General features: G+C 39.3%; 2 protein-coding genes and 1 long non-coding RNA gene across 6 annotated transcripts in view; 1 reads left to right on the top strand and 2 right to left on the bottom strand.

The window, feature by feature from the left end:
• XB5772961.L (Gastrula zinc finger protein XlCGF53.1 L homeolog) overlaps window positions 1–13,772 on the top strand; it is a 579,535-nt gene that overhangs the window by 66,779 nt on the left and 498,984 nt on the right. The window lies entirely within an intron of this gene.
• Window positions 1–13,772, bottom strand: part of LOC108704280 (oocyte zinc finger protein XlCOF7.1-like) — a 137,184-nt gene that overhangs the window by 81,068 nt on the left and 42,344 nt on the right. The window lies entirely within an intron of this gene.
• LOC121399142 lies at window positions 1,538–2,924 on the bottom strand. The gene is made up of 2 exons (XR_005964776.1): window positions 2,028–2,924; window positions 1,538–1,871 (listed from the first exon to the last, which is right to left on the bottom strand). It is a non-coding gene; the product is annotated as an uncharacterized LOC121399142 (long non-coding RNA).

Genomic DNA, 13,772 nt, shown 5'->3' with positions numbered 1-13,772 from the left:
GCCCTGGGCAAGAGCATGCTCAGTTTGCTCCTCTCTCCTCCTCCCTTCCCTTCTCTACTGTAATCTGAGCCCAGAGCAGGGAGAGACTCAGGCAGGAAGTGATGTCACACCATGTTAATACTGCAGCTCCTATCCTAAACAAAGAGAGAGTTTCTAGAGCTTTTTACTCAGGTATGGTAAAACATTCTACAGAATAAATATAGCATTCTAGCTTGTACTATTGCAGCTGATCTATTGGCAATAAAATGCCTCCGTAGCTTTCCTTCTCCTTTAAAAATCAAACAATCCCCTTATGATGCCTAACGCGTTTCATGCTTACCTAGCACTTATCAATCTCCTATTGCCTGTGACTAAGTGCTAGGTAAGCATGAAACGCGTTAGGCGCCATAAGGGGATTGTTTGATTTTTAACAATATGTAATACAATCTGTATTTTGTAACTTGTAAGCATGCTTTGGGAATATTTTTCAAGTTACATAATAAGAGTGGAGTCTGCATACTTCTTCGTTTGGAGAGCGCACGCAGGAGAATATGTTCTGTTGATCGCCTAAAATACGTTCCGTACAGGCGGTGCAAACAGTGTAAGTCAGGGACTGGCAGAACATGTACTGAATGAAAGAGGAGAGAAGTGTTTACATTTGAGTTGCAGGTCTGTAACCTTGATGATCTGTGTGTCCAGCTGCTCCAAACTCGGTTTGTTTATAGGTGTTTCGGGAAAAATGAAGGCTGTGCAGAGTGTTTCTCCCGGTGGGGTGTTTTCCCTTTAATGTGTGGTACAGTATATTACAGTATGGCTGCCAAGGATTATACAGCGGAGCACACACCTTATTGTTACTCTTTACTCCTCATATTTCAGGCCTCTCCAATTCATATTCCAGTCTTCTTGGACCCTATTGGAAATTGCAAACTGGAGAGGTGCTGAATAAAAAGTTTAATAACTAGCAATAGTAATAAAAAATGAAAACCAATTACAGATTGTCGCAGAATATCACTCTCTACATCATACTAACAGTTAATTTAAAGGTCAAACCCCCTTTACCAGATTTTACCTTCCCCCTCTCTCATACATTCCTGACGATTTTCCCCAGTTTTCAGGCAAAAACATGGCTCTCATTGGCCCCTGCTGGCCCAGACCTACTCTCTATCTGAAGTACTGCCCCTCAACCTACCTCCCTCCCTAACCCCAGTCACTGCTCAAACCTCACCCCATGGCCCTGGTCTCTACCACGTGAAGGGACAGTTAAGTGAAGGGATAAGTAATTGAAGGAACGGGTAACTGAAGGTAAGTGAAGGGAGAGGTAAGTGAAGGGACAGGTAATTGAAGGGACGGGTAACTGAAGGTAAGTGAAGGGATAGGTAAGTGAAGGTATAGGTAAGTGAAGGGACAGTTAAGTGAAGGGACAGTTAAGTGAAGGCTAAAATAGGTAGTGAAGTAGAGCACACTCCTCAGTGTAATCGATGACGCCCGGTGCTCAGGGTAGAGGGCTCGGCAACCCCCTCGGTAAAGGCTTCCAAAAAGGTACACTGGCACACAGGGCAATTGAAAAAGCAGGGTTACCCCTTGCTACTTTTATTTAAGCGGACGTGCGACGTTTCGGGGTTCCTACCCCTTTCTCAAGCATACAAACAGTGACCATCGTGCAGTGTATAAAACAGGTGTGCAATTAACATAATTAGCATATTAATGACATGCTGTGTATATTCTCAAGGAACCTGATCCTTCAGCCAATGTGATTGGATTATGAACCCATATAATTTAAAAACCTAATAAAAAGATCCAAACAAGTGCATAATGTGCACATGTATAAATAAATATACATTAAAATGTCCAGAATGTGGTAAATCCAGCTGGTGATAGTGCTGTAAAAGATACTGAAAAAAGAAACAATGTAAAAATACAAAATTACAAAACAGATTACTTACACAACTTACATCAGTTAAACCGATACAAAAGATAAAAGATTAAAAGATACAACGTATCAAGTTACAAACCACAAACTTGCCCTACTGGAATAAATTGATCGTTACCTGTCCCTGGTGTCTACAAGAGTGTTCTCATCTGAAAAAAATGCGAAAAAAAATTATTATATTTAATTCTTCCAATTAAAAGAAGATCAATTGCTAAGCATAACTCTGCTTTATAGAAAACATGATAGATTATATTCCTCGTTAAGTCCCCTCGGGTGTCTAGATTGTAGACACCAAATCCAAAAGCATTCCCTCTGTAATAGCTTACGTTTATTATCCTGTCCAGAAAACGCAGTTACTTTCTCCAAAATTTGCCATCTTAATTGTGCCACTCTATGGCCCTGCTCGTAAAAATGTTTCGCCAATAAAGTTTCTTTTTTTGGTTTACTTGTTTCTTCCTCATTACTTTTCTTTTTTGGGAATGGAGTCGGCAGGGGTTTATAATTTCTGAGTACGCTTTTGTGTTCATTTAATCTAACCTTCATTGATCGAGAGGTTTGACCAACGTAGGCTAGTCCACATGGACACTTTAAACAGTAAATGACCTCTTTACTGTCACAAGAAAAACAGCCATGTATAGCATGTTTGGAACCTTTGTGGGGGTGTGTTACATAATTCCCTAGTATAATACTATTACAATGGCCACAGTTTCTGCACGGAAATGTGCCATTCAACTCAGGTTTAACAGGAAAAATCCCACTTTTTCTTTCTTTTTTGTTGGTTTTTACAAAGTCCCCAATGTTTTTCCCACGTTTGTAAGAGAACAGTGGTGGCTGCTGAAACAAGTGTCCGTGTTTCGAATCAGAACTTAAAATACCCCAATATTTCATGATGATTCTACGACAAATTTTAGAATTATTATCATATACAGAGACATATGGTATCCTCTGCATTTTTTTTGAGGTAATAGGTTTTTTAGCTAATAGCTGTGCCCTAGGTAAGCTTTTCACTTCCTCTCTAGCCGTGTTTTATCATATCCTTTATCCAAAAATTTTTTTAACACCTTATTGGACTCTTTCTCATATAAGTTAACATCGGAGGTGATTCGTTTGACCCTTAAAAATTGGCTTTTTGGTAAGCCTTGAATCAAGCCAGGCGGGTGATGGGATGTAAATTTTAATAAGTTGTTACGGTCAGTTGGCTTAGTATATACTGTGGTTTCAAACAACCCATCCGTATATGTGACATTTACGTCCAAAAAATGTATTTCCGAACGATTCACCTCCATAGTGAACTTAATAGTGGGATGTACAGTGTTAAGGAAAGTTAGAAAATCATCCAAAACCTCCCTTGTCCCAGTCCACAAAAAGAACGTGTCATCGACATAGCGCATGTATGCCTGGATATATTGAGAAAAATCGATGTTAGAGAAAATGTGTTTTTGTTCAAAATGGTCCATAAACACATTTGCGTAGGCTGGTGCCATGTTGGCACCCATGGCACAGCCTTGCATCTGTATATAATACTCGCCCTCAAATTGAAAATAATTTTTCAAAAGAACACTTTCCAACAAATTACAGATCAGCCCAATCATGTGGTTGGGAAGGGAACCTTTACTGAGGTACAATCGAATACTTTCCACTCCTTCACTGTGAGGAATCCAGAGAACATAACAAAAAATCACCCTCTGGCACCTTGATACTACTTAATCTGGTCAAAAAATCAGAAGTGTCAAGTAGACACGGTTTAAGTGTAGTTATAATCTCTTGTAAAGAGAATCTTTCTAAAAATGAAAGGTTGGCATTAGGAACACTACAGCGAAACCCTGACATTACCATTATGAAAGCTGATAAAGGTGGAGGCACTGTGATTCTAAATTCTTGTGATTACATGTTGGAGGCTAAACGCCAGCTTGAGAATAAAGCACATTATAAACAAGTGAGTTTTGACCCCACCTTTAAGTTCAAAAATGAACTGAACATCTTCTTACATTCAATGGTAATGGAAGGGTTAATAAGCGATGAGATGCATGAATTGCTAATGACTGCCAGTCCAAAGACACCAAATATTTATTTTCTTCCAAAAATACACAAACACCCTACCCGTCCACCTGGGCGGCCAATAGTGTCAAATGTTGGGTCTATCTGGCAACCTATAGCTATTTATGTTGACACTTCTTTACAAGAGATTATAACTACACTTAAACCGTGTCTACTTGACACTTCTGATTTTTTGACCAGATTAAGTAGTATCAAGGTGCCAGAGGGTGATTTTTTGTTATGTTCTCTGGATTCCTCACAGTGAAGGAGTGGAAAGTATTCGATTGTACCTCAGTAAAGGTTCCCTTCCCAACCACATGATTGGGCTGATCTGTAATTTGTTGGAAAGTGTTCTTTTGAAAAATTATTTTCAATTTGAGGGCGAGTATTATATACAGATGCAAGGCTGTGCCATGGGTGCCAACATGGCACCAGCCTACGCAAATGTGTTTATGGACCATTTTGAACAAAAACACATTTTCTCTAACATCGATTTTTCTCAATATATCCAGGCATACATGCGCTATGTCGATGACACGTTCTTTTTGTGGACTGGGACAAGGGAGGTTTTGGATGATTTTCTAACTTTCCTTAACACTGTACATCCCACTATTAAGTTCACTATGGAGGTGAATCGTTCGGAAATACATTTTTTGGACGTAAATGTCACATATACGGATGGGTTGTTTGAAACCACAGTATATACTAAGCCAACTGACCGTAACAACTTATTAAAATTTACATCCCATCACCCGCCTGGCTTGATTCAAGGCTTACCAAAAAGCCAATTTTTAAGGGTCAAACGAATCACCTCCGATGTTAACTTATATGAGAAAGAGTCCAATAAGGTGTTAAAAAATTTTTGGATAAAGGATATGATAAAACACGGCTAGAGAGGAAGTGAAAAGCTTACCTAGGGCACAGCTATTAGCTAAAAAACCTATTACCTCAAAAAAAATGCAGAGGATACCATATGTCTCTGTATATGATAATAATTCTAAAATTTGTCGTAGAATCATCATGAAATATTGGGGTATTTTAAGTTCTGATTCGAAACACGGACACTTGTTTCAGCAGCCACCACTGTTCTCTTACAAACGTGGGAAAAACATTGGGGACTTTGTAAAAACCAACAAAAAAGAAAGAAAAAGTGGGATTTTTCCTGTTAAACCTGAGTTGAATGGCACATTTCCGTGCAGAAACTGTGGCCATTGTAATAGTATTATTATACTAGGGAATTATGTAACACACCCCCACAAAGGTTCCAAACATGCTATACATGGCTGTTTTTCTTGTGACAGTAAAGAGGTCATTTACTGTTTAAAGTGTCCATGTGGACTAGCCTACGTTGGTCAAACCTCTCGATCAATGAAGGTTAGATTAAATGAACACAAAAGCGTACTCAGAAATTATAAACCCCTGCCGACTCCATTCCCAAAAAAGAAAAGTAATGAGGAAGAAACAAGTAAACCAAAAAAAGAAACTTTATTGGCGAAACATTTTTACGAGCAGGGCCATAGAGTGGCACAATTAAGATGGCAAATTTTGGAGAAAGTAACTGCGTTTTCTGGACAGGATAATAAACGTAAGCTATTACAGAGGGAATGCTTTTGGATTTGGTGTCTACAATCTAGACACCCGAGGGGACTTAACGAGGAATATAATCTATCATGTTTTCTATAAAGCAGAGTTATGCTTAGCAATTGATCTTCTTTTAATTGGAAGAATTAAATATAATAATTTTTTTTCGCATTTTTTTCAGATGAGAACACTCTTGTAGACACCAGGGACAGGTAACGATCAATTTATTCCAGTAGGGCAAGTTTGTGGTTTGTAACTTGATACGTTGTATCTTTTAATCTTTTATCTTTTGTATCGGTTTAACTGATGTAAGTTGTGTAAGTAATCTGTTTTGTAATTTTGTATTTTTACATTGTTTCTTTTTTCAGTATCTTTTACAGCACTATCACCAGCTGGATTTACCACATTCTGGACATTTTAATGTATATTTATTTATACATGTGCACATTATGCACTTGTTTGGATCTTTTTATTAGGTTTTTAAATTATATGGGTTCATAATCCAATCACATTGGCTGAAGGATCAGGTTCCTTGAGAATATACACAGCATGTCATTAATATGCTAATTATGTTAATTGCACACCTGTTTTATACACTGCACGATGGTCACTGTTTGTATGCTTGAGAAAGGGGTAGGAACCCCGAAACGTCGCACGTCCGCTTAAATAAAAGTAGCAAGGGGTAACCCTGCTTTTTCAATTGCCCTGTGTGCCAGTGTACCTTTTTGGAAACAGTTAAGTGAAGGGACAGGTAATTGAAGGGACAGGTAACTGAAGGTAAGTGAAGGGATAGGTAAGTGAAGGTATAGGTAAGTGAAGGGACAGTTAAGTGAAGGGACAGGTAATTGAAGGGACAGGTAACTGAAGGTAAGTGAAGAGATAGGTAAGTGAAGGGAGAGGTAAGTGGAGGGACAGATAAGTGAAAGGATAGAGGGGGTTGAGTCTGGAATGGGGGGGCAGAGAGTGCTTTACGGCTGTCTGTCTGTAATGAGTCACATGTGATCACGGCTCCAGGAGGAAAGCATTGCAAAATGAGAGCTTTTATTGGGACTTCTTTATGGGTAAGTAACCATTATTAATCTCACAGGAGCCCCTCACATGGATCAGAGGGAGAAAACAGATGCAAGATGTGGCGTGTGGAGACCCGGAGATGCATGATAAGACTATGCAAAAATGCCTATAAATCTGATATAGGTGGTCCCACTCTGGATCACGACAAATATGATGAGTTGGATGCAGTTTGCTTTCCAAACAATCTATGACAACCCTGGTGGAGTAGGTTACAGAACAGTAATGTATAATATGGGCAAACAATATCCGGGACCTTCCACCAGTGGGGGAACTTCAAGCACAGAATTAGTGGAAATGAATTATTCCAGTGAATTAGAGGGAGACATATCACACTCTGAAACAGAAGAAACTGAAGATGTATCTTTTAATGTGGAATTCATTGAACCACTTATCAGACATACGAGAGCTACACTAGATATGGAGGAAGAAGAGCCTCTTCCTTGTTTAGTGGAAAGAAAAAGCAGGTGTTCCCTGTGCATAAAGTCATATCTGATATGGTGTCCAGCGAAAAGGGAAACCCAGACAGAAAGTCGGTTCCTGAGGTGGGTGCAGCCATTGCCAGAGTGGCGAGGCGGATGAGGGGGTATCCTTAAAGGATGCTATGGAGAGAAGACAAGATGCTATTTAATTATAGGGGGGATACCGTGCAAGACACAATACTGCCCCATGCACAGAGCCAGGTCCATACAGAATGGGGTTTGCTGAGATCAGAAGAACCTGACTGACTTCAACCCAAATGAACCCCAGGACTTCTGTTAATCAATAATTTCAGAGTAACCCTGGGATATAAGATACTCCCTCTCACTTGTATTTACAGCATATTGGGCCATGAAACTTGAAATCACCCAATACCTGTAATATAGAGTAATAAGCCATAGCCCTGTGCGAGAATTCATTCAAAACACACGGTCTCTTTATTAAAAGATATAATTGTTTATTATTGGTTATTACATAATACAAACAGCTTCTGCATGTGTAATGTATGTATGTATGTATGTATGTATGTATGTATGTATGTATGTATGTATGCAAACACAACAGCAGCTCAGCCTGTCACTGCTTAAAGGGGACCCGTCACCCAGACACAAAAATCTGTAGAATAAAAGTCCTTTTCAAATTAAACATGAAATCCAATTCTATTTTTTATTAAAGCATTCATAGCTGTTGTAAACTCCTTTAAAAATCTCAGCTGTCAATCAAATAATGTCTGCCCCTCCTCTATGCCTTAGGCAATTCCTTTCACTTTCCATTCAGCACTTCCTACATGTCACTGCTCTCCCCACATTCCCCAAGTTCTCTTCACCATATAATTGTGTAACCAGGACATGGGGATGGACATCAGGTCCCCCATTCTGGTGCACAAACAAGACTCTGAGATGATACAAGACTTGTCTTAATAACAGTGTCCACAAAATGGCTCCTGCCTGCTTGTTATAATTATGAATTCCCAGACTGATGGAAACAAGATTCAAATCATTTATATAGTGTAATTAAAGTTCATTTTGCTTGACTAATGTGATAAAATAGGATTTTGAAAAAAAAAATTCGGGTGACAGGTCCCCTTTAAGGTGGCCATAGACGTTACAATTATGATCTTTCCAGGAAAGAATGTTAGTTACAATACACACGTGTGGAGCTGAATGGTCAGATATACATATAGAAACAATAGAATTCTACCTGTATCTGACCATTCAGCACTAACAATGGCCGATGTTCAGGTGCCTTCAAAGACGCCCAATCAAAATATTCCGGCCAGCCCGACTGACGAGCCGATCGATGTCCAAGTCTTCTGTGGATATCAGTTGGCTCGTCTCCCACACACACCCAATATGACATGAATATTTGTTTTGTATGATATCGGAGCGTCTATGGCCACGTTTAGTGCATGGACATGGAATACAAATATACAATAAACATTAAAACATCTCATGATAGCCGTCTTTAAAGGCATAGAACTTGCAGCAAGATCCACTGCAGCATTGTGCTACAACAAGATATTTCAAATTAATTAACACTTGCAATCAGTCAGCAAATTAGATGTTCACTGGCTCAGCACCAATCTATTCAGCATGTGACCCTCTTTGTCCAACTAGGAACAGAAAGAGGCTTCCAACCAGTTCCACCACCATCACGGCCTGTGGATAACATTACAGCATGCGGCAGGATTTGTACTAATTGACTAGCTAATTATTCACTGTTACAGCTCTGTAAAGACTTTACAGACATTTCTATGCAGATTTAAGATCATTTATAAACCCACATAAATACAATGAGACCCTTGAAATATCAGGACCTATTCTGAATCCAAGTCCAGACCTGCTTAAAGGAGAACTAAAGCCTAAGTAAAGAAGTGGCTAGAAATATTGTACATTGTGTTTTGTGCTTCTGTACCAGCCCAAGGCAACCACAGCCCTTTAGCAGTAAAGATCTGTGTCTCCAAAGATGCCCCAGTAGCTCCCCATCTTCTTTTCTGCTGATTCATTGATTCACATGCTCTGTGCTGCTGTCACTTACTGAGCTTAGGGACCCACTCACAATATACAGTACACATAGAATAGAAATGTCACAATATAAGGCTGATTAGTAATTAATACACATAATTACTACATGGCAGCACAGAAACCAGTGCAATTAGCATCAGAATTGAATAATCAGCAAACCTGTAGCATCAGCTTATATTACAGCCAGGGAAGGTCATTTTCTGCTGCTGGATAATTAGTGACGAGCCCTAAGCTTAGCTTCTCAACAGCCAATCAGAGCCCACTGAGCATGTGAGTGTCACAGACACTTTCCAAGATGGTGACCCCCTGTGACAAGTTTGAAGTCCTGGATCATTGCTGCTATTGACAAGCTCAAACTTTAGCCTCGTGCAATAAGTTCACTATAGAAAATATGGCATGTCCAGACATTAATTTTCAGGGTTTAGTTCTCCTTTAAGGGATCCACCGTAAAGTAAAACATAAGTACTGAAAAGATCACATTAGTAATAAGGGATATGTCCACGAAGGTCTCCTGTGGGAATCTAAGTACATGTCCTGCAGGAAGAAGCTAAAAAAACTAGGAGACATATTGGTTGAGAGGTTTTTCTACAAAGAAGTTTACATATATGTATGATCTGACCTCAAGGTGGGTTCCAGGGTCTATACACACACAAAGGACAGCTCTATCAGATGTAATGATTTATAAGAAATTATGTTAAAGCTTGTTGCACAATCCAAACTATTTTTGGAACAATATATCTATTAGACAGATAGATGTGACATGTTATCCAGAATGCTTGAGATCTGGGGTTTTCCAGATAAGGGATCTTTCCGTAGGTTTACCTTAAGCCTCCAAACCTACAAAATGTCTTTCCCTTATTTCAGATGTTTCTGGATAACAAATGTCATACCTGTAGATAGATCACACAGAAACCTGGGGCAGAGCTAACAAGATGGCCTCACATTCTTGAGTACAGAAGAAAGGGAGGAGCTTCTGTCCCATGATTTCTTTGGAATATATATATTTAACTTGAAAAAAGAACATAAAAAATGTAAAAAAAAAATTCTGGAATGTATAACAGATACCATAAGTCCAGCAGCTGATAAAGTCACCACAGTTATTCTTTTCTATATTGTGAGCTGGGGTTGTGACTCGAGCTTGGGTTGGGTTAGACTGGGGTCCCCAACCTATTTTTACCCGTCAGCCACATTCAAAAATAAAGAGTTGGGGAGCAACACAAACATGCAAAAAGTTCCTTGGTTGCCAAATACGGACTGTGATTGGCCATTTGGTAGCCCCTATGTGGACTTGCAGCCTACAGGAGACTATTTGACAGTACATCTGGTTTTTATGCAACCAAAACTTGCTTGGAGCTTGGAATTCAAAAATAAGCCCCTACTTTGAGGCCACTGAGAGCAACATGTTGCTCGCGAGCTACTGGTTGGGGATCACTGGGTTAGAGTAATTACATTTGCATTTCCTTTTACTATAATATTATTCTGCAGAAGAATTAACACATAGATGATTTGGTTTTTAATGAGGCATTATAGAGTGGTAGCATATTTTATGAAATGAAAAAAAAAAAAAAAAAAGTATAGCTCGGAATTCTTCTTAGATTTGGAATTCCAAACCTCCACAAAGGATTCAATCCACTGAACCCTAATTAGCATATTCAAATTTCAGATAAAGAAAATTGCCTCATCTATAAACAAATGTTGGGCCCGGCTGTCAGCAGCTTTACAGTCACGTAAACTCCAAATTTGGATTTGGCTGAATTTAGGATTCTAATTCCAGCAGAAAGTTGGTGAATCCTGGATTAAAAAAAAAAAAACACACAACAAAAACATGGTCGTTTTTGTACCCACTCTCGTACATTATTATGCTTACAATCTTTTGCGTTCATTGGATGCCTGACTTGATGTAGTAGGCTCCATCATCCATGTGCCCTCTTCTCCTTTAAATGTGACCACTTTTTGAAAATCCTCCACACATTTAGGCTCATGATTGAGGATAACAGAATAAAAGGTACAGTTGAAGGACAAATACTATGCCTTTTATGAACGACCACGCAGGGAGAGAAGTCCCCACCCTCCATTTAGTTGCCTTAGTGCCCCAGCCATAAAATCTACTAACACCTTTAGGTAAACGGTTTCAGAAAATGGCAGGACCCACATACAAAGACAAAAAAGGCATTTGCTACCTTATGTATTTCATTACATAAAACTCTTTTGGTGAGTAATTTAACAACGTGAAGTTTCGTCGCAGGCTTGTGCTGAAATCATCAAATCTCCAAGTATAAAGTTCATGGATCGTTGCATTACCGTTAGTATATACCATCAATAACACTGGAATTTGAGTACCAAAATAAAAACCTTTTAAAGATGGAATCTGCTATGGTCATTCAATTGTGAGCGTTTGGCAAAACATTTCCCACACTCAGAACAGGTATATGGTTTCTCCCCTGTGTGGATTCTGTGATGTATATTAAGGTAAGCCAGAGTTGTAAAGCCTTTCCCACATTCAGAACAAGTAAATGGTTTCTCTCCTGTGTGGCGTCGAAAGTGTTGGGTTAGAATCTGACGAGTGGTAAAGCTTTTCCCACATTTCGAACAAACAAAGGGCCTTTCTCCTGTGTGAATTCTGATATGATTCGTCAGGTCAAAGTGATGTTTATAACATTTGCCACATTCAGAACAGGCATACGGTCTTTCTTCTCGGTGGCTTTTGTGATGTATTTTCAGATTTGTGCTGTTTGGGAAACATTTACCACATTCAGCACAAGTATATGGTTTCTCCCCTGTGTGAAGTCGTTGATGTACATTAAGGTACGACAGAGTTGTAAAACCTTTCCCACATTCAGAACAGGTATATGGTTTCTCTCCTGTGTGACGTCTAAAATGTTGGGTTAGAATCTGACGAGTGGTAAAGCTTTCGCCACATTTCGAACAAACAAAGGGCCTTTCTCCAGTGTGAATTCGGTTATGATTAGTAAGGTCCGACTGATGTTTATAACATTTCCCACATTCAGAACAAGAAAATGGCCGCTCTTCTCTGTGGCTTATGTGATGTATTTTAAGGCTTTTGCTAGTTGGAAAACATTTCCCACATTCATCACATGTAAATGGTTTCTCTGTGTGACTTTTAGCATGGTGAGTGAGTTGTAAGTGATATTTAAAACACCTCCCACATTGCGAGCAAGAAAAGGGTTTCGTTCCTGTGTGAGTACTTTGGTTTGTAAAAGGAGACGTGTGATTTTTAGAACAGTTTTCTTCAGAGCAAGTGGACTGAATGTCTCCTGTTTGACTATCATGGCAACTAAGCTGTGTAGAATCTGTACAACTTCTCTCACTTTCAAGAGTAAGTTTCTCTACTACATGCATTCTCTTATGTTCATGTAGCCTTGAGCCCTTTCCAAAACGTTCCCCACAGTCAGAGCAGGTATATGGTTTCTCTCCTGTATGTATTCTCTTATGTTCAGTCAAGCTGAAGCGTTTTGTAAAACATTTCCCACATTCGGAGCATGCATATGGTTTTTCTCCTGTATGCATTCTCCGATGTTCGACTAGCCTTGAGCCTTTTGCAAAACCTTTCCCGCAGTCAGAGCAAGTATATGGTTTCTCTCCTGTATGTATTCGGTTATGGTCAGTTAGACTGGAGCGTTTTGTAAAACGCTTCCCACATTCAGAGCATTCGTATGGTTTCTCTCCCGTATGTGTTTTCTTATGTTCATTAAGGCTAGAGTATCTTGTAAAACATTTCCCACATTCAGAACAAGTAAATAGTTCCTCTCCTGTGTGGCATCTGTTGTGCTCAATAAGTTGTGAGTGCATTGCAAAATGTTCCCCACATTGAGTACAAATAAAAGGGTTATCTTCGTTGACACCATTGCATATTCCATTTGATATACAGTCGTCTGCCAAGTTGTTATTCAGGCTGCATCCCATGATAGGAGTAGGTGTATCTGTTCCCTTCATCTCTTCTGTAAGTGGATCAATGCTGCAATCTGATTGGTTTCCCTCTTCACATGAAGCGGTTTCCTCTTTAATACTATTTGGTGGGGTCTGTCCTGCTGGGGAAATTTCACCACAAAAATCTGCATCAGCCACAATCTTGCTTGGGTCTTTACACAATGTTTTTCCGAGATCATATTTCATAGAATTCTTATTTTCATAATCTGGCAAACATAAAAAATGCTAGTAATATGTTTTGAACAAACAATAGAGCACAGATCACCTACAGTGTTAACATATAAAAACATGCTGCCCTGTGTTATTAGGAAAAGCTAATTAACATTAAGTGGAGCGTATATAAAGTTATATAAAAATAACTGTGGATTCTGTGCGATTTACCCTAGTTTGTTAAACATGAAGTTTTGATATTTTGTGCCCTGTGCCTATTACTCACCCAGTGGGTGGATTTGCTGGGAATCCTCCTTTATCCCTTCCTCATAAAGGTCCTTGTTTCCTTTTATATAGTCCCACTCGTCCAAGGAAAAATAGATGGAAACATGATGAGTCCTTATGGCAACCTGTCACACACAATGTTCCAGTCATCCCCCAGCCAGAGAAAGGGATTATCATCCACTGTTACTAAACAATAAGGGGCCGCTGTACCCACCTCTCCAGTCAGCAGCTGGATGATGTTGGACATGAGTTCCAGGATCTTCTTGTCATTCTTGTTATTTTCCTTCTGT

Source organism: Xenopus laevis, chromosome 9_10S (assembly GCF_017654675.1).
Source record: "Xenopus laevis strain J_2021 chromosome 9_10S, Xenopus_laevis_v10.1, whole genome shotgun sequence".
NCBI classification, from domain to species: domain Eukaryota; kingdom Metazoa; phylum Chordata; class Amphibia; order Anura; family Pipidae; genus Xenopus; species Xenopus laevis.
The sequence above is the reverse complement of the archived record's forward strand: the minus strand, read 5'-3'. Positions and strand labels throughout refer to the sequence as shown.